Source organism: Rattus norvegicus, chromosome 15 (assembly GCF_036323735.1).
Source record: "Rattus norvegicus strain BN/NHsdMcwi chromosome 15, GRCr8, whole genome shotgun sequence".
NCBI lineage: Eukaryota > Metazoa > Chordata > Mammalia > Rodentia > Muridae > Rattus > Rattus norvegicus.
This window is the reverse complement of record NC_086033.1, coordinates 69,946,779-69,972,839: the sequence shown is the minus strand read 5'-3', so window position 1 is coordinate 69,972,839 and position 26,061 is coordinate 69,946,779. Positions and strand designations below refer to the sequence as shown.

The 26,061-nt window shown below is 40.1% G+C and overlaps 1 long non-coding RNA gene across 1 annotated transcript in view; it reads right to left on the bottom strand.

Annotated features, from left to right (window-relative positions):
* LOC134482000 (uncharacterized) overlaps positions 1 to 25,793 on the bottom strand; it is a 36,563-nt gene extending 10,770 nt beyond the window's left edge. Inside the window, exons 1-2 of the long non-coding RNA XR_010057981.1 lie at positions 20,839 to 25,793; positions 15,286 to 15,359 (exon numbers count right to left, since the gene is read on the bottom strand). This is a non-coding gene — a long non-coding RNA (uncharacterized LOC134482000). The remainder of the gene's footprint in view (positions 1 to 15,285; positions 15,360 to 20,838) is intronic.
* Between the last annotated feature and the right edge of the window lie 268 nt (positions 25,794 to 26,061).

The window sequence follows — 26,061 nt, the reverse complement described above, 5'->3', positions numbered from 1 at the left end:
AGGAATACAGTATAACACTAGGAGGTTCATAATTATTACACAGTAGAAGATTTCTACATTCAGAGCAATGTTGTTTCCTATCGTCTGTCTTGAGCATGTTTTACCAAGTTGCTACACTAGTCACATTAGTATAATATCATCAATTAGTGGAGCAGCATGGAATCTAGAGGTAATCAAGACCCCCATGGACAGGATTATAACAGAATTGGAGAGAAATTTTAACTCTGAGAAAAACACTTAAGAGATATGCTGGGTTTTTTTCTTTGAAAGCAGACTTCCTCTGATGATGTTTATCAACATCAATAGAAGAACACTCTTCACATCAATCATTGTGTCCTTTGAGATTTAACTAGGGAAAGAGAGCCGGTGGGAGAGACAAAGTAAGGAATTAGCTCATAGGATTGTAGGGCTGAGTAAGTAAGTGGGAAGTTTATGGGGCAGACTGTAGGGAAGGAGCAGCTTACATGGTCATGCATAGCTTCATGCTGATTTTACAGGGGAAAAAAACTTCATTTCTGCTCTTTACATATCTCAGTTGCTGATTTGTATATATACACATTATCTAAAATAATCACCTTTGCTTTGGTACTTTTTGTTTGGTTGGTTTTGTTGGTGGTGGTAGTGAAGAGGGGATTGGTTTGGTTTGGCTTTTTTTTCCATATTGCCTAACACATTCTTGAATTCATGTTCCCCCTGCCTCGGCCCCTAAGTTCCTGAAATGACAGATGTATATCACATTTCCTGTGTCTGGCTATAGATTTTAACACACTGTTCAAAAATGTCTTCACAGAAAAAAAAACATAGATTGATATTTTGGTAAATAACAAGATACTACAGCCTATTCAAACTGCAGAGTGGTTGTCAGGAGTTATTAACTTTCCCTGGTAAAGAAACAACACCTGGAAGTTTCGATTGAACTCATCACTTAATTACGTGGAAATCTATCACTTGCCTGCAAGTGCCACACAGCTGAGTTAAATCAGGATGTGACAGGAATCACAGCTCCCTACAACCTCTCCAGGAGACCACTGTGGCTTTCAGACCATGATTTTTAGAGATGTAGCCATTGGACTTGATTCTAGGCAGCCTTTCCTGCTCTAACAATGCTCTTGATGGGCCTGGGAAACATCAGGAATTTTCTATTGCCTAAATATGACTCCAGCAACTATAAATTCCAGATCAGGAAAATAGGCATTAGGCAGGCTTGAGCCACTCTGGGACAGACTAAAGACAAAATTCCATTACTCATCTCTTTGATCCTGAGGTAGTTTAAGTCACAAATAATTAGTCTCTATTCAGAGCCAAAAAGTTAGCTAGTTTGAACTCCTTCCTTTCCCATTGGAGTCATCCAGATGAGTAACTGAATGTTTCTTTAAGGAAAGAAAGGCTCATAGTATCCTTTGTGGCTGGGAAGCAGAACTCTTCCTCCCAGGTTTCCAGGCTCCCTTCTATTTTAGAGTCTCTATTTCTGTGAATTGGCTCAATCTGGGACATCATTTCAGCTTTAGACAGGAGCCCAAACAGGATGAAGAGAAATGATCTTTCAACTCCCAACTAGGTTCCTCCTGTTGAAGTTGCCACCACCTCTTGGGAACTGACCAGATTTCCAACACAAACTCTTGGAGGATGAACTCAAACCCTATCCTAACTGTTCCAGACTATAACTCAGCTTTGTGGTAACCACAGTAAGACAACTGCTAAAAGCCCAAAGAGGGCTTGCTTCATTCATTATCACACACTGCCCATTTATTTCAATTCAAAAGACACCATGACCAGTCAGCCAACATCAAAAATATCAGTATATCAAACTATTCAGATGACTACTTTATCAGTACACTTTATAATGCTCACCATGACCACTCTGTCTATCTGCCCACTTGACCACTGACTCTGCCTATTATCCTCATTAAATTCCCATTATCCACATTGAGTTCTGACCAGGGCCCCTGAATTCCTGTTACTTCCCCCCCTGAATTCAGAGGATTTATTTCTACTCAGGAGAGTTATTAAGTTCTCACCACTAACCAAATATTCTCAATGCCCTGTTGTCTTAGTCAATTCTGGCTAATGTAAAAGGAAAACTACCTAGTCTAGTCTAGAGTAATTTTTACAATTATTATTTACTCTGTGTGTGTGTGTGTGTGTGTGTGTGTGTGTGTTCATACCTCTGCACAAACACGGGAGTCAGAGGATAACTTGTAGGAATATGTACTCCTCTTCTACCTCGTGAGTTCCAGAGACAAATTCAGGTCATGAGGTTTAGCAATGTGTGCTTTAGCCCACAGAGGCCTCGATCTGAAAGCTTTATTTCTGCATGTCACAAGATAAGCTCCCTTTTATAGCTTGCCACTTTCCCACTTATAATTCTGTAGTCATACATAGCTCTCTCTCTTCCTAGCTGTGAGGATACCTATGCAATCTTTAGTGCCTTAAGTAGCACATGTCACTTCTATTATGTCTTACTGGGGGATTTTCAGTGGAAAAACTACTGCCACCTCCTTTAGAACCTACATTTTCCATTGAAGTGATGTCATTCGGAAATCAGGTACTTGCAGTGCTATACCAGAATACTAGAAATTAGGTACTTATAAACAATGGGGTTTCCTTTTTTTCCCAGAGTCTGGAAATTGGAGAGTTGAAAACTGAGGAGGCTGCAGAACCAGCCCAACCCTGATCCTCTTTCTGGTCTGCAGCTCTTTTCTCATCGCGAATTCAGTCGTGTACACCACCACCTCTAAGGCTTGGGGAAAATCATAGAAGAATGAATTGAAAGAATTTAAGAACTCAAAGTTAGAGAGAATGGCTGCAGAATGCTATCTTCTTCTGGCCTTGACATAGCTTCACAATCATGAACTCACAGCAGCTAAACTTTTGTGGACGAGCCCTGAACAAAATTGGGCCTGTTAAGAGTCAATTGTGGACATCAATGGGAGGCAAGGCCCTTGGTCCTGGGAAGGCTCGATGCCCCAGTGTAGGGAAAGGCCAGGGTGGGGAGGTGAGAGTGAATAGGTGGGTAGGGGAGCACCCTCATTAAAGCAGGTGGAGGGAGGATAGGATAGGGGAGTTCCAGAGGGGAAACTGGGAAAAGAATAACATTTGAAATGTAAATAAATAAAATATCCAATAAAACAGAGTCAATTGTAGAGCATTACTTCTTAATGCTGAACTGCTTCTTACTAACAGAAGCTAAGAGAAGTAAAGAGGGGGTTTACCAGGTTCCAGTGGATATTTCTAAATGTATGGTGACAAAGACAAACCTGGTTAAAAACAGTGGGTCACAGGAAGAGAGAGAGAGAGAAAGAGAGAGAGAGAGAGAGAGAGAGAGAGAGAGAGAGAGAGAGAATATTCCAGAAAGACATGAATATATGAAAGAGACTTGCAGGAAAGAGGAGGGGTGACAGTGTTGAAAAGGAGATAGGAGAGGATTAAGGAATGATAGCAAACAAAACACACTAGAGACATGCATAAAAATGTCAAAGAGCAAACTTAACCAATAAGCAAAATGCAAAGAATTTATTGGCATCATATATAAATTGATATATAATACATAACCCCATATATAATATGTATAATGGTTAAATTTCAAATAAAGCATTTAATTATATAAAAGAGGACTAATCTCCTTTAAGGGGTGGTCATAGAGAAAATAGGTAAGGAACAGTGCCCTGTGCTAATATTGTATCTGTACGTAAGTTTTAGTTCTAATTGTATCTTATATTTGTTTACTCTCTTGTCTCTTTCCTTCTACTAAACTATAGGCCTTAAAGATCAAATCAAAACTTTATCCGTAGGTAGCCCTGCAACACAATAGATGCTTAAATACATGTTGTTAGTGAACAAGTCACAGGAATAGTGATTTGCAAACCCACGATGTGAGTTCTGTTTGGACCAACAGTTCCTGTTGAACACTTACTGCCTGTTCAGAGTCAGAATTGCAAGGCCTGGAAACACACATTCTTACCACTAGCCCCAAATCCCTCTTCTTCCTCCCAGGAAGCTTTGGGAGAGAAGCAGTTGGGGATACTGAATGCTCATGAAACTCCCATTCCTGAGTTAATTATGTCTATGGGATGTCACCAAGGAAAGCAGATGACTGACTGCTCTCCTCTTTCCTCTCTCACCTTTATAGTTTCTAATTTAGGTCATTTTAGACCAGGACCATAGGTATTCAAGTCATCACTAAACTACAAAAAGCCACAACCAAAATTACTATCCACGTGCAAAATGTCTGAAGTCCAAAGACTACACCCTCACTGATAGAATTCGTCCAGGAGGAAGAAAAAAAAGGAGGAACATTCTTATCAAATTGGATTTTCTGTATCCCAAAGGCAGTGTTATTTTTGACAGGGTTCAATACAAAATACTTCCACAGATGAAAACGTCTGATGCCTAGCACTGCCTTTACCCACAGTCTGTGGTAGGGAAAACATCAAAAAGCCACTGGGTGCTCATTAAAGGCTGCCCTTGAAAATAAGGTACCGCTCTCCACCAGTCCTCTGTAAATAAAAAGACCGAGTAAAGTCTTCAAGGGTTTTAGAACCAAGCAGTTATCCAGCCAGCCACTGCTGGCTGCCAACAGCAACCGTCTCTCAAATGGGAATGTGCACTTGGCCGCAAATAAAGAGATTCTGTGTACCTGATGCAGCCGATGATACTGCAGTACAAATCAGCACTGGTTGAAACGGCTTTTCTTTCTCAGGGAAGCCAACCTGGGGACTTGTAGGTGGAAAGCAATTAACCTTTTAATGCAAACATGGAGAGTGGAGCTCGAATTGACCTAAGGAAGAGCTGATTCTATTGCTTTGTCAAATGAGAGACGCCACTGAATCATTACTGGCATTTCTCTGTACAGGGAGAAGAAAAGGAGCTCTCAGGACATGCCAAAAGTCACTGTAGTGCTGTCCTCCTTAGACCAGCACAACCTCCATGCCTGCCACCTGTGTTTCAGAGTATCTGAGACATCCAGGCCACTACAGGTTAAGTGGGACCTGAAGGAAGAGGGATCCATACATCTTAAGCATGTCTATATGATTAGGCTATAGCTCTCCCAAGAAGCACAGACCCTTTGGGTTGGAAATCCAAGTTACAATATTGAAGAAATTCCTCAAATAAGACAAGGATAACCACACTTGCTCCTTTACTCAGTCCATTTCTATCTGTCCATGATTATCTTTGGTTTAATATAATTGGATACTATAAATATTATAACATATAAATATAATTATGAGGGGATTTAAAATCTTGGTTTTGGCCCCTGGAAGTTTACAGTCTAAAAGGTTGAAGTATACAGAAGAAACACATTTGCAGTCTATTTCCTTCTGAATCAGAGAAAGCAACCAAGAAAATACAAGATGCTATCATTGAGAATGAAGCCTTTGTTATTTTCAGCAAGATGCCGTTATATGTTTCCTTCTAAGTTGTTTCACCCTGAATTTCTAATAGTCTGTAGGCAGGAGGTGAAGAGTCCCTTATCTCATGTCCTGGTTCCTTCGGGATCCTGAAGGATAAAGTTCTCCTGGATACCTTGGGAGAAAGTAAGTGCATAAGAGAAGAGAAGCTGTCTCTTTGCTATGAGAGTCCAGATACTCAGTATGATACCCCAAGACCTTCAAGGACAAGATTTGAATCCTGAGTGGCACTATTGGGAAGCCATGTTACAGGGGAACTTAGATTGGGGAAAGGAGTCTTTCATGGAGAACAAATGGCTGAGATGCAATGAATGTTAGGAGAGGCCATGCTGGGAGCACCTACAGAAGTACCCTGGGACTCATCCTGCAGATGTGCTCAGGGTCCCTGCCTGGGAACCAGCAGGACCTTCCGTAAGATACCTCCTATGCTGCCTGATGTGTACCCAGCAGGTACACACATGTACAGGTATATGCATGTGAGACAGAATACAAAAGGATTCCAATTTAGCATGATACTACGTATGTGGCCTATATCACACTGCAGCAAAATTCCTGAGTGTATGCAAATCTTTAAAACAACTATATGATTCCTATCACTGAATAAAATGACTTTCTAACATGTTCTCTTGCACACGCCCCTAGTCTCCTCCTCTGTCCATATTCAGTAAGAGTCAAAGGCATGATATTACTTATCTCCCATCTCAAACACCATTCACAGAAAGAAAAAAAACCTAGCAGAACTGTGGGCATCTCTGGTCTGGCTCTGTTAAGTGGTAACCTGGGGCCCAAAACCATTCAGTACATCCCCAAAGGATGATGGAATTATTCTTCCTCTCCACAAGTTCTAAAGGTCTCTCCATGAATAAAACCAAAATAAAAAGTGTTCAATTCTTCTTGTCCCTTCCTTTTTTTAGGACACCGTTTTACTGCCTGGCATGTTTGCTCAGTACCTTGTGGTCTGTGTCATTGTTGTAATATACCTAAGGTCTGAGTTGAACTTCAGATGCTATTAACAATGCATTTCTTGCTACAATCATATTTGATATTCATCTAACAAGTGCAAGGCCTATAATACAGAGGATTATAGACATTATCAAATCCCTTTGAAGATTACATTTCCGTTATTCACAATGTCTTTTACCAGTAAAGTACTTTCCCTCACAGAGTCCAGAGATTACATAGAGGTGGTTATTACCAAAGGGTTGAACACTGCATAAAGTGAAAATATCAATTTGCAGTTGATTTCCAGTAGTTTTCCATGTTTCTCCATTTGATGACTGAACATAAAATATATTCCTCTGTACTGTGAATGAGACGAGTGGATGGGGTGATGATAAGGGGGTTAAACATCAGATGAGCCGTACTGAGTATCAGAAAGAAAAAGCAATACCTCTCATTCTTAGAGAGTATCAAAATGAAACTGTCTGCCTTCAAAAGTGTGTTGGGCCAAGGTACAAGGTCATTACAAGATTATATGACCAGTATCTCATTTGAAAATTAATGTTTGATTTTCTTTTGAAACTTGGAAGTCACTTCAATGAACAGAGTAGCGTGATCTTGTAGCCTTTAATGGACCTGCAAGTTCCTAGACAGAAGCAAAAATGCAAACAGGAGTAGACTCAGAAAGAACAAAAGTGATCTTTTGAAGCTCATCAATCATATGCTCTCTGCTTCCTCTGCCAGCAAATACTCCACATGCTCCACATGAGAATGTTCTGGTAGCTGGTGTGATGAGAAAAAAGATGCAAGTCACATAAAGGTCTGGTTAGGGAAATAATCAAATTATACAGTAGGCCCCAAGTGGCCCCAAGACTTAGAATCTGACCTCAGCTTGTTTTTAAAGCCATCTCATAGCTGTTCCCTAGTCATCATCTCTCCACTGCAGTCCCTAACCTGAGGCTTTCCCTGTTCCCTTTCTTACTGTTTGCTTTCCTGCCTGTGGGCAAGACTTACGCATAGGAATAAGTGGGCATGGACTTAGGCTTAACTCCTCACAGCAGTGTGTGCAGAGATGATCAGACTGACACATAGTAAACATGCTTAATGATTACTTACATTTCATTGGCAATATCTATAAATATTTAGGGATAAGTTCTACCCAAAAGATGTACATGATTATAATAGAAAGCTTTAAAAAGCAGCTAACAGTAATCATATTCTTGTAGTAACATGAGGATTCTGCTGTCTGGTTTCTTAGCTACTCTGGTGTTCACAACAGTGCCGGCCCAAAGCAAGTATCTATAGATACTAAGAGCAAAAACACAATTCAGAAGAAGCACTGAATTTTCGGACAGAACACCCGAACTCAAGTTTGGAATCATTTCAAATCTTCTTTTCCAAAAAATTGGGATAATATTCCCTGCTTGGCTCTGTTCTTCTCTTACAGGCCCTCCTGACAGTAATAGTAACTGTTTCAGTAGGAGTAACATTATCATTAAAATTGGCATCAGGAATGGTGACAATAACACGTGAAAATGACACTGATTACAGATAGTACAGCAGAATGAATTCATCAACCCATTCGATTTTCCTAGGAGCTATATAATTGGCTAAACACACAGAAAGAAGACAGAGTCCAAACACCAAATGGTGTAGCAGCAAATGGGAAATCAATCAATAGAATAAATGTTTACGCATTTAGACTTACATCATGGTTTCCATTTCGTGTCAGATTGAAATGCTCTACCATGATTCTCAAAGAAGGATAATTATCTGTCCTTCTGCATGCCCCTTTCTCTTGCCATCTCCATCACACACATTTCTTATCCTGGATAACTTTTACTTCCTTTCTCGTTAACTTAGGCTCTTCTAAGTCAACAAAGAATTCATTGATTCACTAGCTATACACCAAGCACTACATGAATCCTTGGATTTTCAAGATAAAAGAGTCCCTCCTCTCAAAGAATTTCCCCCTTTTTCCAGGAAAATAATTTTTTAAAATCTCCAAAGGGACCACTTTGAAGACAGCTGTAAGCCTACTTTGTGACTAAAGTCTCAGTTTGAGATGTAAGTTCTCATATCTAAAACTTTTCCTTGTGTATCTCCAAAAACATCAAGAGAACAAACACATAAGACAAAACGCTTATGACAGCCGAATGCTCTCTGTGGATATTAATTGTATTAACATTTTAGCTTTACTTTATCTCTGGAGTAGATAAAAAGTGAAGGGGGAAAAATGCCAAACAAAACCTTCAATGGAGTTAGTTCACTCTGGCTACAAATGGTCCAGCTGCAGAGACTGGTTAAGTCATGGAGTATTTTAAATCTCAGGTTTCTCCTTGCTGAAATTAAAAAAAAAAATGTTTTACAAAGCAAACTGGGTTGCTATGCTTATTAGTTCGGCTTACTAATTTTTCTTATTTCAAGTTTTATTTCAGTACAAACTGAAACACAAGTTCTCTTCAGATTTTCTAACTCATTATTGAATTCTACATTCATACCCTGAATTGTTTTCCTTATTTTCTTCAACCTTTTGTGTTTTCTTAGACTTCTATTTGCGTTTATCCATGTCCTTTTGGAGCTCCTTGAAGTTAATAAAGGTTATTTTCAGATCATTGTCTTATGTGTTGGTTTCTCACAACTTTACTGCACGGCCTAGTTTTATGCCAACTCAGCCCACGCTACAGTTATTTGAGAAGAGAGAACCCCTATTGAAAAAATGCCTCCAAAAGTTCAGGCTACATAGGACATTTTCCTGGATTCCGTTAGAAAGCAGGCTGAGCAAAACATGATGACCAAGCCAGTAAATACCACCGTATAGCCCCAGCATTAGCTCCTGTCTCCGGGTTACAGCCCCGTTGGGTTCCTGCTTAAGTTAGATGATGAAATACAGTATCGAAGTATGAGCCAAATAGACCCTTCTCTCCCCAAGTTGGTTTTGGTGGTGGTGTTCCATCACAGTAATAGTAACCTTAATAAAACATTTTCCTCAGTGAACATACGGGGTATGGGACCGTAATGGCCCAGGGTTATGGAGGAAGGGTTGAGAGAACTTCAACCCCAGATACTTCAAACATGAGGACAGCAAGAGTTGGCTACCTACCCCCTCCCATCCTGGTGTCATAAAGCCAGCTCTCCCAACATCGACTTTAGTAAGAATTGATTACCCTGGCAGTTATCAGGCTTCTTTCTTTGTTTAGCCTTATTAACCACCCCTCTAGCCCCGAAGGCCTGAGTAGGTAGATGAAGCATCTTCCAACACCCCTGCCCTGACCAACGGTACACAGCCACACAAACCTTGCTCCAGAGACCCTGGCAACCTACCCAGGAGCATAAATCTCCCCACACCCCCATTAAACCAAACCAGTTGTCTGAAGCTGTTCCTGGGTGTTTTCACTACTGGTGCTCTCATCACCAACTAAGATCCTGTGCTGCACTCTCCCGTCTGCTAAACTTCCCTACTTCGAGTCCAATCAGATGCTCTTGGGCCTGGCTACCCCAAGGAGAAATGAACAAGGGGTGGCGATTGGGGTACTTATTTTTGAAGGAGATATAGTGTCGCGTGTGCGTGCCTGCCGGCATGCCCGCGGGCATGAGTTACTTGTGTTTTTACAATGGGATCTCAACACCTGCAGTCCGGTGGTGAGTTGGGTCTTTTGGTCTGGATATCTGTCCCAGCTTTGTTGAATGATCATTTTGATGATGTTGTTACCCATACTTGGCTGCTTGGGATCAGCTGAGTAGGATGTGATGTTTTCAGATTTGGGGGTCACTGGATGTTGATATGCAACTGGGACATCAGAGCTGGTCCTAACTGCAACATACAGCTTCAGATCATGGGAACAAAGCCTCCTTAAGGTTAGCAGGTTCTTACTGTAAAACACAAAGAGAGGGGGTTCTTTGGATGGCACAGGACTTGAGAGGTGGGATGAAGGCTTGGAGAAAGGTAGCATGGCCTAGCATCCAGCCCACAGATAACTGAAACATTAGGTTTTGGTGATTGGGGCAATGCTACCTGAGGAAAGCCTGTGGGCATTTAACTAGGTAGCCATATAAACCCTGTGCCAGGGTCCAGATAAATAAAGATGTAAAACAATTTTAAAGGTGTTAGATACTCTTATTTTATGTGAAAGAATGTTTAAGAAAAATGAAATAATTTTTGTAAATAGGCCATGCCCATAAATGTCAAATTAGATCTCTAGAGAGATCTTTTAAAATAAACTGTGTACAAATAATAATTTTTTTCTTTTATTTTATTCATGGCTGAACTGACTGGCTTGCTAAGGAATTTACACGGGCCTGAAAGAAAATTGAAACGCATGTGTTCCAAAAAGGAGTCAAATTGTAAAAGCAAAGGAATGCCACAGGACTTGAGTTCTGAACATGAGTTGGAATGGGTGCCAGCATTGCAAGAAATAGGAGATGAAGCCTGGGGTTTGCAGAGTATGGGATTCTGCAGGAGAGATCTAGTGCACAGGTAGGATGGTTGCCTAGTTTGCTCAGGTTTAATCACTAGTGCTACAGGAATAAAACAAACAGAAACAACAGCAAAATTTAGATCACAAACAGTAAGTTTGGGCCTTCGTGGATAAGAGATCTAGAAGAAAAGGCTGCTAGACAAAGTGAGACGGAAACAGTCTTATCTCAGGGAGTTCATATTCACAGGTATTTACAACCAGATTTCACACCAGGTATAGAAACCCCAAGCAGAAATTGAATAGAAACTGAACTTTAGTTAGGAGTACCTTCTAATGCATGTCCAAAGAAAACAAGTTCCTCCTTACTTGAAGAAAGGCACTTCACACGCCTCAAAGAGTTTCTAGACAAAGATTTAAAGAGAATAGAATTCACTGTCAATATTAACCATATGAGGTCCACGGAGACATGAGCAGAAATCAAGATGGACAAACTAACAAAAACAAACTCACAGAGCAGTAAGCTCATTAAAATTAAGTATGCTTCGAAATCATAAAAGATGGGCTTAAAGTTTGCCAGCAGGATGAGTTATCACAGAAATGTCCAAACTCCTAATATAACACAAACCTTTTCTTCTAGAGAAAAACATGCTAATAAAATGGAAAATTAAAGTGCAGATTAAAGAGCAGATGATATATATATGTATATATAATTTGATGAGCTAATAGAATCATTTAAAGAAGATACTTATAATTTAACACAAACCTGAGGTAGAAAAGTTCAGATTTTCACATTTGAAAGATAAGATCAAGAAAATAGAAGCCATATTAAAAGAGAAAATGACTGATAGTTTCTCAAATTGCTAAGACTAATTTAAGAAGCTGATTCAGAGATGACATATATTAACCAGAAACAAGTGGGAGAAAAACACAGTACAGCAACTTCAGACATCCGGAGGGACAGGAACTAACCAACTCTGTAGGAGAGAAGACAAATTACCTAAGAAGAAATTACAAAAAGAATCAAAGACAATTCAAAGTAATAATGGAATCTGGAGGAAAATCAAATCATATTACTTAAATGATAAAAAAAACAAATAAAATGTTTGGAAAAATGAGAAAAGAATTTCAATAAAATTGAGAGTGCGTGCTGCCAAGAAAAACCATGAAGAAATTTCTGAAAAAGGGACAACCACTAGGAAAGAAAATTCCCAGAATGTCTCAGATTAAAAAATTATCCACATTGGGTAAATGATGGTTAAAAAGAAAGTAAAATCGTAATTCCTCAGTGGCTTGACCTAAGGGAATTATTGACATGATAATAACTTTAGACTCTCTGTAAGACACTCAACTGAATCATCAGATAATTATGATCATTTTAGTACATTATCAGACATCTTACATTGATTACCATTTGCTTGTGGAATAATAGAAGAGAAACAGATTTCTCTCACAGCAGTTATGTGCCACATAGCAGGTAGCAGGCAGTTAGCATTCTGAAGTAATGATGACTAATGCACATGACAAACGTGGATACAGTTAGTTCTAATTTAAGGTTGGAAGTAATGTTTAGAGTAAAACAAGGGTTGTCAAAGTTTTAACAGAAATAATGAAAACAAATTCAAGGTATATTCTCAATGTAAAACTAATTTGTTAATAAGACAAATATGGGGGGTCATAGGATAATAATATATCTATAAAACAACACAATGGTGGGGTAAGTAATTATATGTAAAGAATAACTTCAGATGGAAAAAAATTAAACTTTATAATAAAAAAAGGAGTAGGTGAAAGGATTAGAGACAGAGTCAATCATATGCTGCCTATATAGACTTGATTCTAACTCTTACGACACATATAAACTGAAAATTAAGGGACAGATAGAGGTATCCCATGCAAATAAAAATTAAAACCAAGAAAGATCATTTATAGTCAAATCAGAAAGAAAAGAGTTCAAACTAATGTATCAATAATAATCAGCCTACGTTTTAACAAAAGTGATCTACAGATTTAATGCAATCCTCATCAAAACTCCAATCTACAATGCCAAGCAACCAGAGCTTCCAGGGACTAAGCCACTACCTAAAGACTATACATGGACTGACCCTGGACTCTGACCTCATAGGTAGCAATGAATATCCTAGTAAGAGCACCAGTGGAGGGGAAGCCCTGGGTCCTGCTAAGACTGAACCCCCAGTGAACTAGACTGTTGGGGGGAGGGGGACAATGGGGGGAGGTGGGGAGGGGAACACCGATAAGAAAGGGGAGGGGGGAGGGGGATGTTTGCCCGGAAACTGGGAAAGGGAATAACACTCGAAATGTATATAAGAAATACTCAAGTTAATAAAAAAAAAAAAAAACTCCAATCTAATTCTTCATAGCGTTAGACAAAACAATTTGCAAATTCATCTGGAATAAAAAGGATAGCTAAAACTATCCTCAACAATAAAAGGACTTCAAGGGGAATCACCATCCCTGAACTCAAGCAGTATTACACAGCAAGAGTGATAAAAACTGTATGGTATTGGTACAGATAGACAGGGAGATATATCAGTGGGATAGACTTGAAGACCCAGAAATGAACCTACACACGTATGGTCACTTGATTTTTGACAAAGGAGCCAAAACCATCCAATGGAAAAAAGATAGCATTTTCAGCAAATGGTGCTGGTTCAACTGGAGGTCAGCATGTAGAAGAATGCAGATTGATCCATGCTTATCACCCTGTACAAGTGGATCAAGGACCTCCACTTCAAACCAGATACACTCAAACTAATAGAAGAAAAAGTGGGGAAGAGTCTCGAACACATGGGCACTGGAGAAAATTTCCTGAACAAAACACCAATGGCTTATGCTCTAAGATCAAGAATCGACAAATGGGATCTCATAAAACTGCAAAGCTTCTGTAAGGCAAAGGACACTGTTGTTAGGACAAAATGACAACCAACAGATTGGGAAAAGATCTTTACCAATCCTACAACAAATAGAGGGCTTATATCCAAAATATACAAAGAACTCAAGAAGTTAGACCGCAGGGAGACAAATACCCCTATTTAAAAATGGGGTTCAGAGCTAAACAAAGAATACACAGCTGAGGAATGCCGAATGGCTGAGAAACACCTAAAGAAATGTTCAACATCTTTAGTCATTAGGGAAATGCAAATCAAAACAACCCTGAGATTTCACCTCACACCAGTGAGAATGGCTAAGATCAAAAACTCAGGTGACAGCAAATGCTGGCGAGGATGTGGAGAAAGAGGAACACTCCTCCATTGTTGGTGGGATTGCAGACTGGTAAAACCATTCTGGAAATCAGTCTGGAGGTTCCTCAGAAAATTGGACATTGAACTACCTGAGGATCCAGCTATACCTCTCTTGGGCATATACCCAAAAGATGCCCCAACATATAACAAAGACACGTGCTCCACTATGTTCATAGCAGCCTTATTTATAAGAGCCAGAAGCTGGAAAGAACCCAGATGCTCTTCAACAGAGGAATGGATACAGAAAATGTGGTACATCTACAGGGAATATTACTCAGCTATCAAAAACAATGACTTTATGAAACTCATAGGCAAATGGATGAAACTGGAAAATATCATCCTAAGTGAGATAACCCAATCACAGAAAAACACACATGATATGCACTCATTGATAAGTGGCTATTAGCCCAAATGCTTGAATTACCCTAGATGCACAAAACACATGAAACTCAAGAGGGATGACCAAAATGTGAATGCTTCACTCCTTCTTTAAAAGGGGAACAAGAATACCCTTGGCAGGGAATAGAGAGGCAAAGTTTAGAACAGAGGCAGAAGGAACACCCATTCAGAGCCTGCCCCACATGTGGCCCATACATATACAGCCACCAAACTAGATAAAATGGATGAAGCAAAGAAGTGCAGGCTGACAGAAACCGGATGTAGATCTCTCCTGAGAGACACACCCAGAATACAGCAAATACGTAGGCGAGTGCCATCATTAAACCACTGAACTGAGAACGGGACTCTCGAAGGAATCTTAGAAAGGACTGAAAGAGCTTGAAGGGGCTCAACACCTCATATGAACAACAATGCCAACCAACCAGAGCTTCCAGGGACTAAGCCCCTACCCATGGACTGACCCTGGGCCCCAACCTCATAGGTAGCAATGAATAGCCTAATAAGAGCACCAGTGGAAGGGGAAGCCCTTGGTCCTGTCAAGACTGAACCTCCAGTGTACGTGATTGTTGTAGGGAGGGCGGTAATGGGGGGAAGGTGGGGAGGGGGAGCCTATATAGAAGGGGAGGGTTAGGGGCAAGGGAGATGTTGGCCCGGAAACCAGGAAGGGGAATAATAATCGAAATGTAAATAAGAAATACTCAAGTTAATAAAGATTAAAAAAAGAAAGAAAGAAAGGAAGAAAATCCAGAGGCTAAAGCTACTGTCTGGTTTTCTGGAGACCACTGTAACAGCAGTGATTACAAGTCTCCCTCCCCTTCAGGAGTGCAGAGAAGCTGCTTACAAGCTTCCTTCCTTACTTACCCTATCAACGTAGCCATAGATGACAGCATTCTTCCAAAGGAGCCGCCTTTGAAGAGCAGGAAGTGGTCTTCATTCTATAAATTAAACATGGGAAGTCAACGAGGGAGAAACAGAGTCCCTGATCCGAGCTGGGCATGAAATATATTTTGCTTGCAACAACACTACTTTCCTTTTCCTAAAATTTCTGAGGCTCAGGGGGATTGTAAATGATTTGTCAAGGTCGAAGGACCACAAAGAGCACTGGAGACATGGTACAACCTGCTTTTACTAGACTACATTGCCCCCTAGGGCTGCAGGAGTTTATGGCAGGTACTAGAAGTAAAAAATTGAAATACCAGTAAATCTAATTAGCTATGATTGTGCTTTTCTCTCTGTACTCCTTTTTGTGGATACCACCAGCTTGGCACAGAACTCTTTCTGTCTTTTGTTAATTGCTAGTTCATGTGTTTTCAGCTAATTGTCATTACAAGCAAGCTCAGGCAAGGCAGAGGCATTCCCGGACATTTTTTAATCTACCTCAGCTATAAGTTGCCTTGGAGTAATACTTCTCAAACTGTATGTGTGAATCTCCTGGGGCCCCTGTGAAAGTGCAGATCTTAATTCAGAAACTCCAGGCAGCATCTGAGACTCTTCTGTACTTTCCAACAAGCAGGGGAGATGCTAAGACTGCTAGAGAGAGGGTCACAAAAAGAGTAGCAAAGAGCTAACTATTCTCAATAAATGCTTTCTTAAGCACTACCTGATGGATTACCAGTTATGCCTGTGGCTAATAAGTTACATTTGCCATATGCTTTATTTCTAATTGACCAAATTAATAAGACTGTGTAGTCATTCAGTGTTCATTCAGTGAGTCTTTATAGTTTGATTACTTGATAAATGACAATCTACAACTGAAAATGAAGCACTCAGAAGTTCTTATGAATAATATAAATATTAACTGACTATTAATCTTTGACATATATGTGTGTATGTACGTACATGTGAAGGCCACAATTGTTTTGCTCCTCAAGGGCTAGCTCCCTTTTCTTTTTAAAACCTTTTATTTTTAAAGGTTTCTGTCATTGCTCTTATTGGCCAGGAGTTTTTATATTAGGCTATACTGGCTGGCTGGATAGCCCTAGGACTCTACCTGCCTCTGTCTCCCAAACACTGAAATTGTGTCAACCACCATGCCTAAATGTTTTACATAGGTTCTGAGAATTAAACTCAGGTCCTCATGCTTGCTCTATAAGCAATTTATTCACAGAGCTATCTCCCCAGCCCCAGTGATTATTTTAACTTAGAATAGCATCCCACCTCCACAAACACACTGTTGTTCCTGTTAGCATTAGACCCCATCATGTGTGGCGATGGTGCCTTTAGAGCTACCAAGTCTGGGATGCTTCTGATGAGACACCTTGGATAACCTCTCCAATTTATTCAGAGAAGTCAATTAAAAACCACTGCCCTCAAAGATAACTACCATGAGTTCAAGACAATGCTGACATATTACTTTCAAAAGTTCATCTCTTTTCAATAATCATCTTTAAACAAACTAAGAGACCTAAGACAATCTACAAACAATCCAAACGCCAACTCATTAACAAGAAATGAAGTCACACAGGTCACAGAATAGCTTTCTTCGCCACAAAGAAATAACATGCCCTTAATTTCATGGTGAAATCAATGTATATTGTAATAAACATGAAGAAGCTCAGTAAACACTCCAAGATGTTGTAAAGTCTGGCACACATACTCATCCTTCAGTGTCTCTTTCCTTTCTAGAGAAATTGGCTTTTCTTTGTTTTTCCAATCAAGATCCACTCTTTCAATGACAGCAGAGTTAGAAGTAACAATTAGTTTGCACATTCTTTTTGTAAATATTTGTTACATAAAGAAACTATTGGTCTGTAAGCCAGTCAAGATCAGAAGATCTGATACTTAGTTCTCTAGGATAGGCAAAGCTAGGTGGGACAGGTTCTCAAAGCCTCCTAAGTAGATTTTCCAGCCTGTCTTCACAGAGAGAAAGAGGAAAACCAAAGGGGCTGTTAATACTTAGATGTGCTTTACGAAAGGGTGCAGTAAGCATACCAACAAACTATCACTCCTGAGTCTCCATGACAGTGATACGTGTGCCAATTTCTGGAAAATCACACAGGAACATGCCATGTCCCTTGACGTTTAAGTGATTAGCTTACAACATCCTTTAAGGGATGGATGAATGGATGGATTCTATTGCTTCAAATAAGAATGTGTTATGAAGATCGAAGACTAAGTTAGACTTAGTAGATAGTAGTTAGTAGACTTAGTAGATAGTACTTAGTAGATAGTAGTAGTAGTAGATAGTAGTAGTAGTAGTAGTAGTAGTAGTAGTAGTAGTAGTCGTAGTAGTAGTAGTAAGTTAGACTTAGTAGACAGCCTAGGGCATGTTAGAACTCAGCCAATGTTCTCTGCATAGCTTTGCTTGCTCTCTGCGCTGAAGTCTGGTGCTCAACAGTTTCTATAAATGATCATACTCTGGGGTGTTCTCTGGTTTTACTGCCCCATTCAGTTCATCCACTTGTCTGTTTCCACTTCAGAGGCAGGAGCAAGTACAATGGCCAGCCACTAGTTGTCATTCTATTTGACTTTGTAAAAAAAAAAAAAAAAGAAAGAAAGAAAAAAAAAGAAAGTCTAACTGAGGAAATACTTACCATGTCCCGGTTTGCTTTCTGCAGCTGTGATAGAACAATGACTAAAGTGGGGGAGGAAAGGCTTTGTTTGACTGACACTTTCTACATTATCGACCATCCTTGTGAGAGGTCAGGGCAGAAAATCAAACATGAATCTGGAGCAGGAACTGAGGCTGAGACCACAGAGGACACTGCCTCCAGGCTCCCTCCTTTGGCCTGCCCTGGCTTCCTTTTACTGACCTGTTTCACTACCTTCCTTACACTGCCTAAGACCACCCATCAGGGATACCACTGCAGGGACAGTGCTGCCCCAGTGGACTGGATCCTCCATTGTCATTCAGCAATTGAGAAAACGCCTTCTTCCCTGGTGTGTCAAGTTAATAGCTAATGTTATTAGCTATACAACCTATAAAATTAAGATAGGCAAAGACATTTAATAAGTGTTTTTATTAAAGTAAAGTTCACGTAGAAAGGGTGAGAGTAGTTAACATCAAAGTCCAATAGTCTCGCTAAATGAGTCTAGTGACAAACTAAGAAGAAAAGATGGGACAGAACAAGAAAAAGCACACACTGTACTTCAAAGGTATTGCATATCCTACCCATAATTGCCTTTAAAGAACTAAATATGTCTGGTATCCTGTTAAGTGGGTTACACTCAATAAACTCTCAGTGTTACAGTGAACACATTCTGCAAATGAATGCTCGCTACATAATCCTATTTTGTGCAATTACATTGTGACGGCCCACAGGAAACCCCCTGGGATTCAAGGTAATTTCCACATTTTACACACTCACACTTCCATTTGCAGCCTAGGGCATGTTAGAACTCAGCCAATGTTCTCTGCATAGCTTTGCTTGCTCTCTGCGCTGAAGTCTGGTGCTCAACAGTTTCTATAAATGACCATACTCTGGGGTGTCCTCTGGTTTTACTGTGCATTTGGTGGTTTTGTTTTTCCAAAGTAACATGTTTGTCTTTCTGCTATTTATCACACATAGCTGTGACTTTGGTGTGTGATCTCCCTCTATATATCTGCAAGGCCTATTAGTAAGCATACTCAATACTGAATGAGGAAAATATTAGTGAACAGTGTTAAGAGCTGTTTTTGTTGGTTTATTTGTTTGTTTAGTTGGTTGGTTGATTGGTTGGTTGGTTGGTTAGTTGGTTGGTTGGTTAGCTGGCTGGCAGGCTGGCTGGCTGGTTGGTTGGTTGGTTGGTTGGTTGGTTTGGTTTGGTTTACTGCATCAAAAGTTCAGTTATATCATAATTTGTTTCCCTCATTTATATTTTCTAGTAAAAAGCAAATATTACTGATGGTGACACAAGCAACTTTCCATGTATTGACCATAGATTTAGTCTATTTCAAGATGAGTCCCTGATTAAAGAAAAGGTGTTGACTCCAGACAATTCTAAGTTTGTTACCTCCGTTAGTCACCTATGTGATAAATTTCAAAGGCTCAAAGAAATAAAGTACCCCACCCCAACCATAGCATGACCCATATACTAACTTCTCTGCCCATGGATGAAATTCGACTCCTAGGGCTCCTTCCCTTGGCTTTAAGTTGCGCTCTATTAAGACACTGACAGAATTTGCCTTATGAGCTAGTTGCATATTTATATGTTCTAGATAATCCATCCTTCCCCAAAGAGCCACCTCTGTAGGCATTAGTTGTAGGAACACTGGAGAAGATCACAAAGACCTATGTCTGGGAAGAAAGCAGAAGCTAAAAAGGTGTTATAATGGACCCTGGACTCAAGATGACCTCTTCAGAATTCGACCTAAAGCTTCAGCAGGGCAAAGTTTGTGCAAATGAAATAATAAAGGAAATTAAAATGTTTTCAGTAGGTTAGTCCAGAGCTGCTATACTGGTGCTATAAATGGAGTCTAAGCCTTTCTGACTGTGATTGTCCTTCCACTCCCAGGAATGACTCAGAGAAAAGCTGAAACTCTAGGAAAGATGCTTGGAAAACAATTCACCTAATGGAGAATGTTGCTGTGACAGAGATCTTCTGTAGACGAATGATTCTCTGCAATAAATGTTCCAGAGGTTAATTTCCGGGTAAGTGATAGCAGTACACACATACTAGAGAAGGGCAGAGTAGATTGTGGGCTTTCAGACAAATCCTTTATGACATTAAGATCATGAATTTCAAACACCACGGACCTTACTTAAGCCAAGGGAGTTAAGGAGTCTCGCTGATCCAAGACTGCTTGGCAGCCTAGAGACCTGAGATTTCCTCATCTGTATATTCAATTTCTGTTCCCTTTTTGCTGTAACAGGGTTTCTTCCAAGCTGAGAGGAAGGATGTAATCTTTCCTGTCATATATCTACTCCTGGTTTATACTTCCTCTGATTATGAAACCATTCAAATGGATCAAAACCCAACTTTTATAAGAAATTCATTCCTTGGTCCACCCCACCATAATAAACATTTGACAAGTATGTCATAGGGAGGGCAGACCCCCTACCCCCCCAAAAAAGGAAATCATGATGCTGGACAAGCTAAGATCAGTTGTCCAGTACCCATTTCTCAAAGCCTGTGATCTCTCATATAACAGGGATATGCTGGACCAATTCACAGGTACAAATTCTATCTACCCCTGTATTCAGTAATTTATCCTGACCATGTCTTAGTCAGGGTTTCTATTCCTGCACAAAATATCATGACCAAGAAGCAAGTTGGGGAGGAAATGGTTTATTCAGTTTACACTTCCACATTGCTATTCATCACCAAAGGAAGTCAGGACTGGAACTTAAGAAGGTCAGGAAGCAGGAGCTGATACAAAGGCCATGGAGGGAAGTCACTTACTGTCTTGCTTCCCCTGGCTTGCTCAGCTTGCTTTTTTATAAAACCCAAGACCACAAACCCAGAGATGGCACCATCCACAATGGACATTCCTACCTATGATCACTAATTGAGAAAATGCCTTATAGCTCGATCTCATGGAGGCATTTCCTCAAGGAAGGCTCCTTTCTCTCTGATAATTTCAGCTTGTGTCAAGTTGACACAGAAAACCAGCCAGTACACCTGGAAAAAAAAGAAAAAAGAAAAAGAAACCATGTGGTAGAAGTATTTGTAACATCAAAGTGGCAAATGCTATATATCAAAGCTTCTTTTCTTCTCAGATATCCAATACACCAGCCCACCGCTGTCACATAAGTCTTCATGATTTGTACTGAAACAAACAACATCTACCAACACACCGGGAAGCACTGCAGATAACCTCGGTATTCTTTCCTTCATCAACACAAACATAGATGAGGAACCCACTAGATATGTTTACTCTGCTATTATTATATATTGAAGGAAGAAAAATAAAGCAAGACATGGTCATTGCTATGGGTCAAGTATCCATATTTCTTATTCCATACAAAATATTTGTCCTCCACATTCACTATGAAGATAAACATGATTTGGAAGGATCTTTAAAATTATCCACATTCCTCAGGGGAGGGGGATATGAAACAAAATCAGGTAGAGAAAACCAAGTATATAAGAAATAGAAAGCAATTGTTGGTATGCAGAAGACTGCCAGTATTTGTGAAAGGGTGAAGAGAAAACATGAGGAATGAAGAATAGGATAAAGGACACAGGAGAGGGAAAGGAGGGGTGTTACAAAACCAAATAATTAGACATCAAAGGTACCAAGATTTGGCACAAGATACCCCAAGACCAAGTTCTCAGCACAAAGAAGACTTATTTGCTCCAGAGAAACAAAAGGCAGAAAATAAGAAAGAGACAAACACAGGAGATAGAGAATGGAGAAATGGGGAAGGGAACAAGGCAGAGAAGGGGAAGAGATATTTGTCCCTGGAGGACAAGGAACTATTTCTAGATAGAGAGAAGACAGGCATGGCCCATAGGCAAATGACAATTTATAAAGGCAAAGGGGGCATCCACGTGTTAGGATGAGATGGTTGAGTTTGATTGGGCTTGTTAATTAAGGTGGCCAAAGGGGGTAGGGTGTTGGACTTCAGTTCTTTGATAGCTAGTCCGTGGTAGTCAGCCTCAGGAGGAGCAAAAGGCCAAATAAGGGAATGGTCCCTGGGACTAGATTTAGGCATGTGATCTAATGGTTTTTAGCAAGGCAGAGGGAATGGGGGAGAGGAGGAAAACCTGAGAGAGACATGTTTGCCATGCTTAGGTCGCCCAGAGCCTCTTCAACATCAATCAAGGATGATATCCCTCTACTGAAAACAAACAAAAGACATATTAAGTAAACACAAACCCACTAATTCACTAAACCAATTGTGTCCAAATTTATATACATAAATATGCATATATATGCAAGTGACTTAGTATAAACAATAAGACTCATGCATGTACAACTTGGTGAAAGAAAGACTTGAGGAAATTGTCATTCAATGTCAATAACATCGTGATTAGATAACGTGATTAGATTAACTTCTGCTGCAAGCTAGGGAGCACCAAAAGGTAACATCCAGAAAGGTAATTCATGGACCACGAGGCTCAGTGGCAGAGTGCTTACATACCACGTGCAATGTATGGGTTTGAGCACCAAGCATTACAAGACATAGAAACACAAAAAGAGTAACATCTCAATCAAGACCGGAAAATCAAACAAAAATGCAAAAGTGTGAACCGTAATATTCATTGTCAAATTGACTGGATTTAGACTTGGCATGGAAACACATCTTTTGGTGATAATGAAAGGTGTTTGCAGAGAGTTTTTACTGATGAAGGAAGACCCGCCCTGAATATAGGTGATCCCACGACATGGGCTAAGGTCTCAGTCTGAATAAGAAGAGGAAAAAGTAACCTGACCCTAACTATTCAACTGTCTGCTTCCTATGGATGCAAGGTGACCAGCTTCCTCTTGTTTCTGCCGCCATCTGTTCCCTATCACCTTAGACTGTATCCTCACAGAATGTGAGCCAATATAAACTCTTCCTCCCTTAGGCTGCTTTTTTTTGGTCAGGTATTCTGTCATGGTAACAAGTAAATTAACCCCCCCCCAATAGAAGCAAAAAAAGAGGGGAAAGGAAATTATTGTAACAAGTTTTACATACATGGAAGAAAAATCTCTCATTTCCTTACATTATGAGGTGAAGAATGAATGCTAAGGACTCCTGCTTTTCAGTCCTATTCTTTTCTTTCACTATTTCAAGGGGGCAAAGCTTGGTTTCCTATATACAAAATCCTGTTTCATTACTCTGACAAATGATAGTACTTTGCCTATGGTACAAAAAGCTGTTTCTATGTCCTTACCTTAATTAAGTAATCTCTGACTAAAAATGAGTCTCTCACAAGTGTTCCCAACAGATTGCCCCTACAGAATTCCAAGAAATACATTGATTTTCAGTGTCGTAAAAGGTATGTAAATTGAGATTTAATGTTGAAGCAGTTTCACTTAATCCAGTTTTAGTTGCTTTTATTTCTCCATTGCAACATTCATGTCTCCATAATCATCCAGTCTTTCTATCATTAATTTATTCATGTAGGTTTAAAGCACATGTTCTGTCTGTTAAGAACAGCCTTGGGTACTTGGAATTGATAGAAGTTGAAGCCAGAGCTAGAAATCAGAAATAAACTTTTTTATACAAGAAAAACTTTGTTTGCAGGGGGATTTGCTATATATATCTTGGTTATTTTATTTTCCTATTTAGAAAGCATTAAAAAGCATGGAAAACTGAAAGAGGAGGAAACAAAACAAACGTCTTCCAGACCAAGAAAAGTCTTCGTTTGAGATTTAGTGACTAGAAATGTGTCACGCTACAGGGTAGTTTTAATGACAAACGCTGAACATTTTCAAGATTTGTACTTCTCACTCCTAGCTGACGTCTTCAATGAAAGAGACTCTTTAAAGCAGGTCCAACCTCTTCGTTCTTCTAGTGTTGAAGCCATTTGCATAAGGACCTGTCATTATCCCCTACCCAGTGCCTTCTTTCCAACCTTGAACATTTCTTCTGGATTCATTATAATTAAAGAGCTAATGTAGCCGTTCAAGTTCACATTGTCAATGACCATGTAATCATCTTCCCTAGTGGCCAGAATTCCTTTCTCTTTATGAGGTTACAATTAAATCCCTTCCAGCCATAAGGTCAAAAGAATCTGGAGCAGTTAGCCTTCCTAGTGGCTAATTTTCACACCTGCATCTCTGACACATATAAAATAAGACCTCTTAACTGGAAGGTGTCAAATTAAGAAATAATATACATTTGACTACACCTCAACCGAAGTCAATTAGACATAAAAATTAAAGACTGTGGATTCTTTTTCTGTCGCTGGAAGTGATGCTTGACACTCCGGTTATCAATTTAAGACACATCCGTGTCCCTTAGAAATGTTAAAGTTAATTTGTGGTTTAGAAAAGACTTTAAATTGCTCAAAGCCTGGGAAAGTACTATCAGAGAGATTAAGATAACTTGCACATGTCTGTTCCTTCTAATAACATCTATCACTTTATTTATTTTCTCCGTCCCAAGATTTAGGCTGGTCTAAAATGGAGTTAGCCACACTTCTGCTTTTTGTATTTTATACAAGAGTTTATACAAGAGTCAGTTTATTGGATCACTATGTCTGGCTAAATGCACAGAGCGGATTTAGCCTCTGCCTCTTAAGATGTATCACTGACCAATGAAACCATCCTCTTTGTCATCCTGACAGTGGCTGTGGGCCTCCCTCTCCGTGGACAGTTTTGAATGATTCCCGTTTTCTTCTACAAGCATCACACACCGCTGCCAATTTTATATGCCTTTGTCCTCCAGGACTAGAGTTATTTTCAGCACTGAGGTTATTTGCTGGAAGCTTTGTAAATCTATGTTCTATTCAAGATCACTGTCATGCTCCTGTCAATGCACCTGAAAGAGATTGCCTATGGTGGCTCCTATGCCACTATAGACAGTAGCTATTATTACAAGGGACAGACATGAACAACTGTGCTAATCTCATTGTATATGCTACTAGGCTTTGAGCTGTTTAAATTCTCTTCCGGGGATTACATGGTATTTATTATGCAATTTCCCTCCATACTACCTGCTGCCTCTTCTATTTTCTATTTATCACTATTCTACTACCTTCTTCAATCAGATCAACATTTTGAGGGTTTACCTATAAACAACAGTGACATGATATACACTCACAGCTCAGTATCATTGTTCTTGAAAAGCAACAAGTAAGTTAACCACCTAAAAAATTCTTTTCTGACGGATAGACTTAGCAAAGTGCCAGATAGGATGGTATCCCAAGTGTCCCCCAACCCAGTTGTATCAAGTCTTTGCCAGATTAGGTGCATCCCCTCCTACTAAGGCCAGACAAGGGAGCCACAGAGACTAAGCTGCATGTCTACTACATATGTGCCCAGGGGTGGAGAGCATGAGCTTTGTTCCAACCTCTGTATGTTCCTCGGTTGGTGGCTCAGTCTCTGAGGGGCTCCCAGGGGTCAAGGTTAGTTGACTCTTTTGGTTTTCCTGTGGAGTTCCTATCCCCTTCAGGGCCTTCAATCCTTCACCCAGTGAATCCCTGGTCTTTGTCCAATGTTCCAGTGTGGGTATCTGCCTGTGTTTCAGGCAGCTGTTGGGTAGAGCCTTTCAGAGGTTCTTGAAATCCTCTGTTATGCTAAGCTCCTGTCTGCAAGCATAACAGAGTACCACTAATGATGCTAGGGATTGGTGCTTGCCTGTGGGATTATTTCAAGTGACCACTCCTTCAGTCTCTGCTCCATCCTTGTCCCTGCACTTCCTTTAGATGGGACAAATTTTGGATCAAAAATTTTGTTGGTGGGGTTGGTGTCTTTATCCCTCAGATAGAGGGATTCTGCCTGGTTGTAGGAGGTAACCTGTTCAGGTTTCATGTCCCCACCATCTGAGTTAAGATCACCCATATTGACTCCTAGGAACCTCCCCTATCCCAGATCTCTAGGACTTCCTAGAGATTCTCCCCACCCTCTTCCTCCAAACCTCCATAGCTTCAAATTTCCACTCATTCTCCTGGCCCTCCGGGCCTCTCTCCTGTCTTTCCCCATACCTGATCTTGCCCCCATCCCCCCTCACTCCCCTCTCCCAGCCAGTTGCCTCCCTCCCTCTGCTTCCTGTGACTATTTTGTTTCCCTTTCTAAGTGTGAGAAAGCATCCTCACTTGGGCCTTCCTTCTTGTTGAACTTCT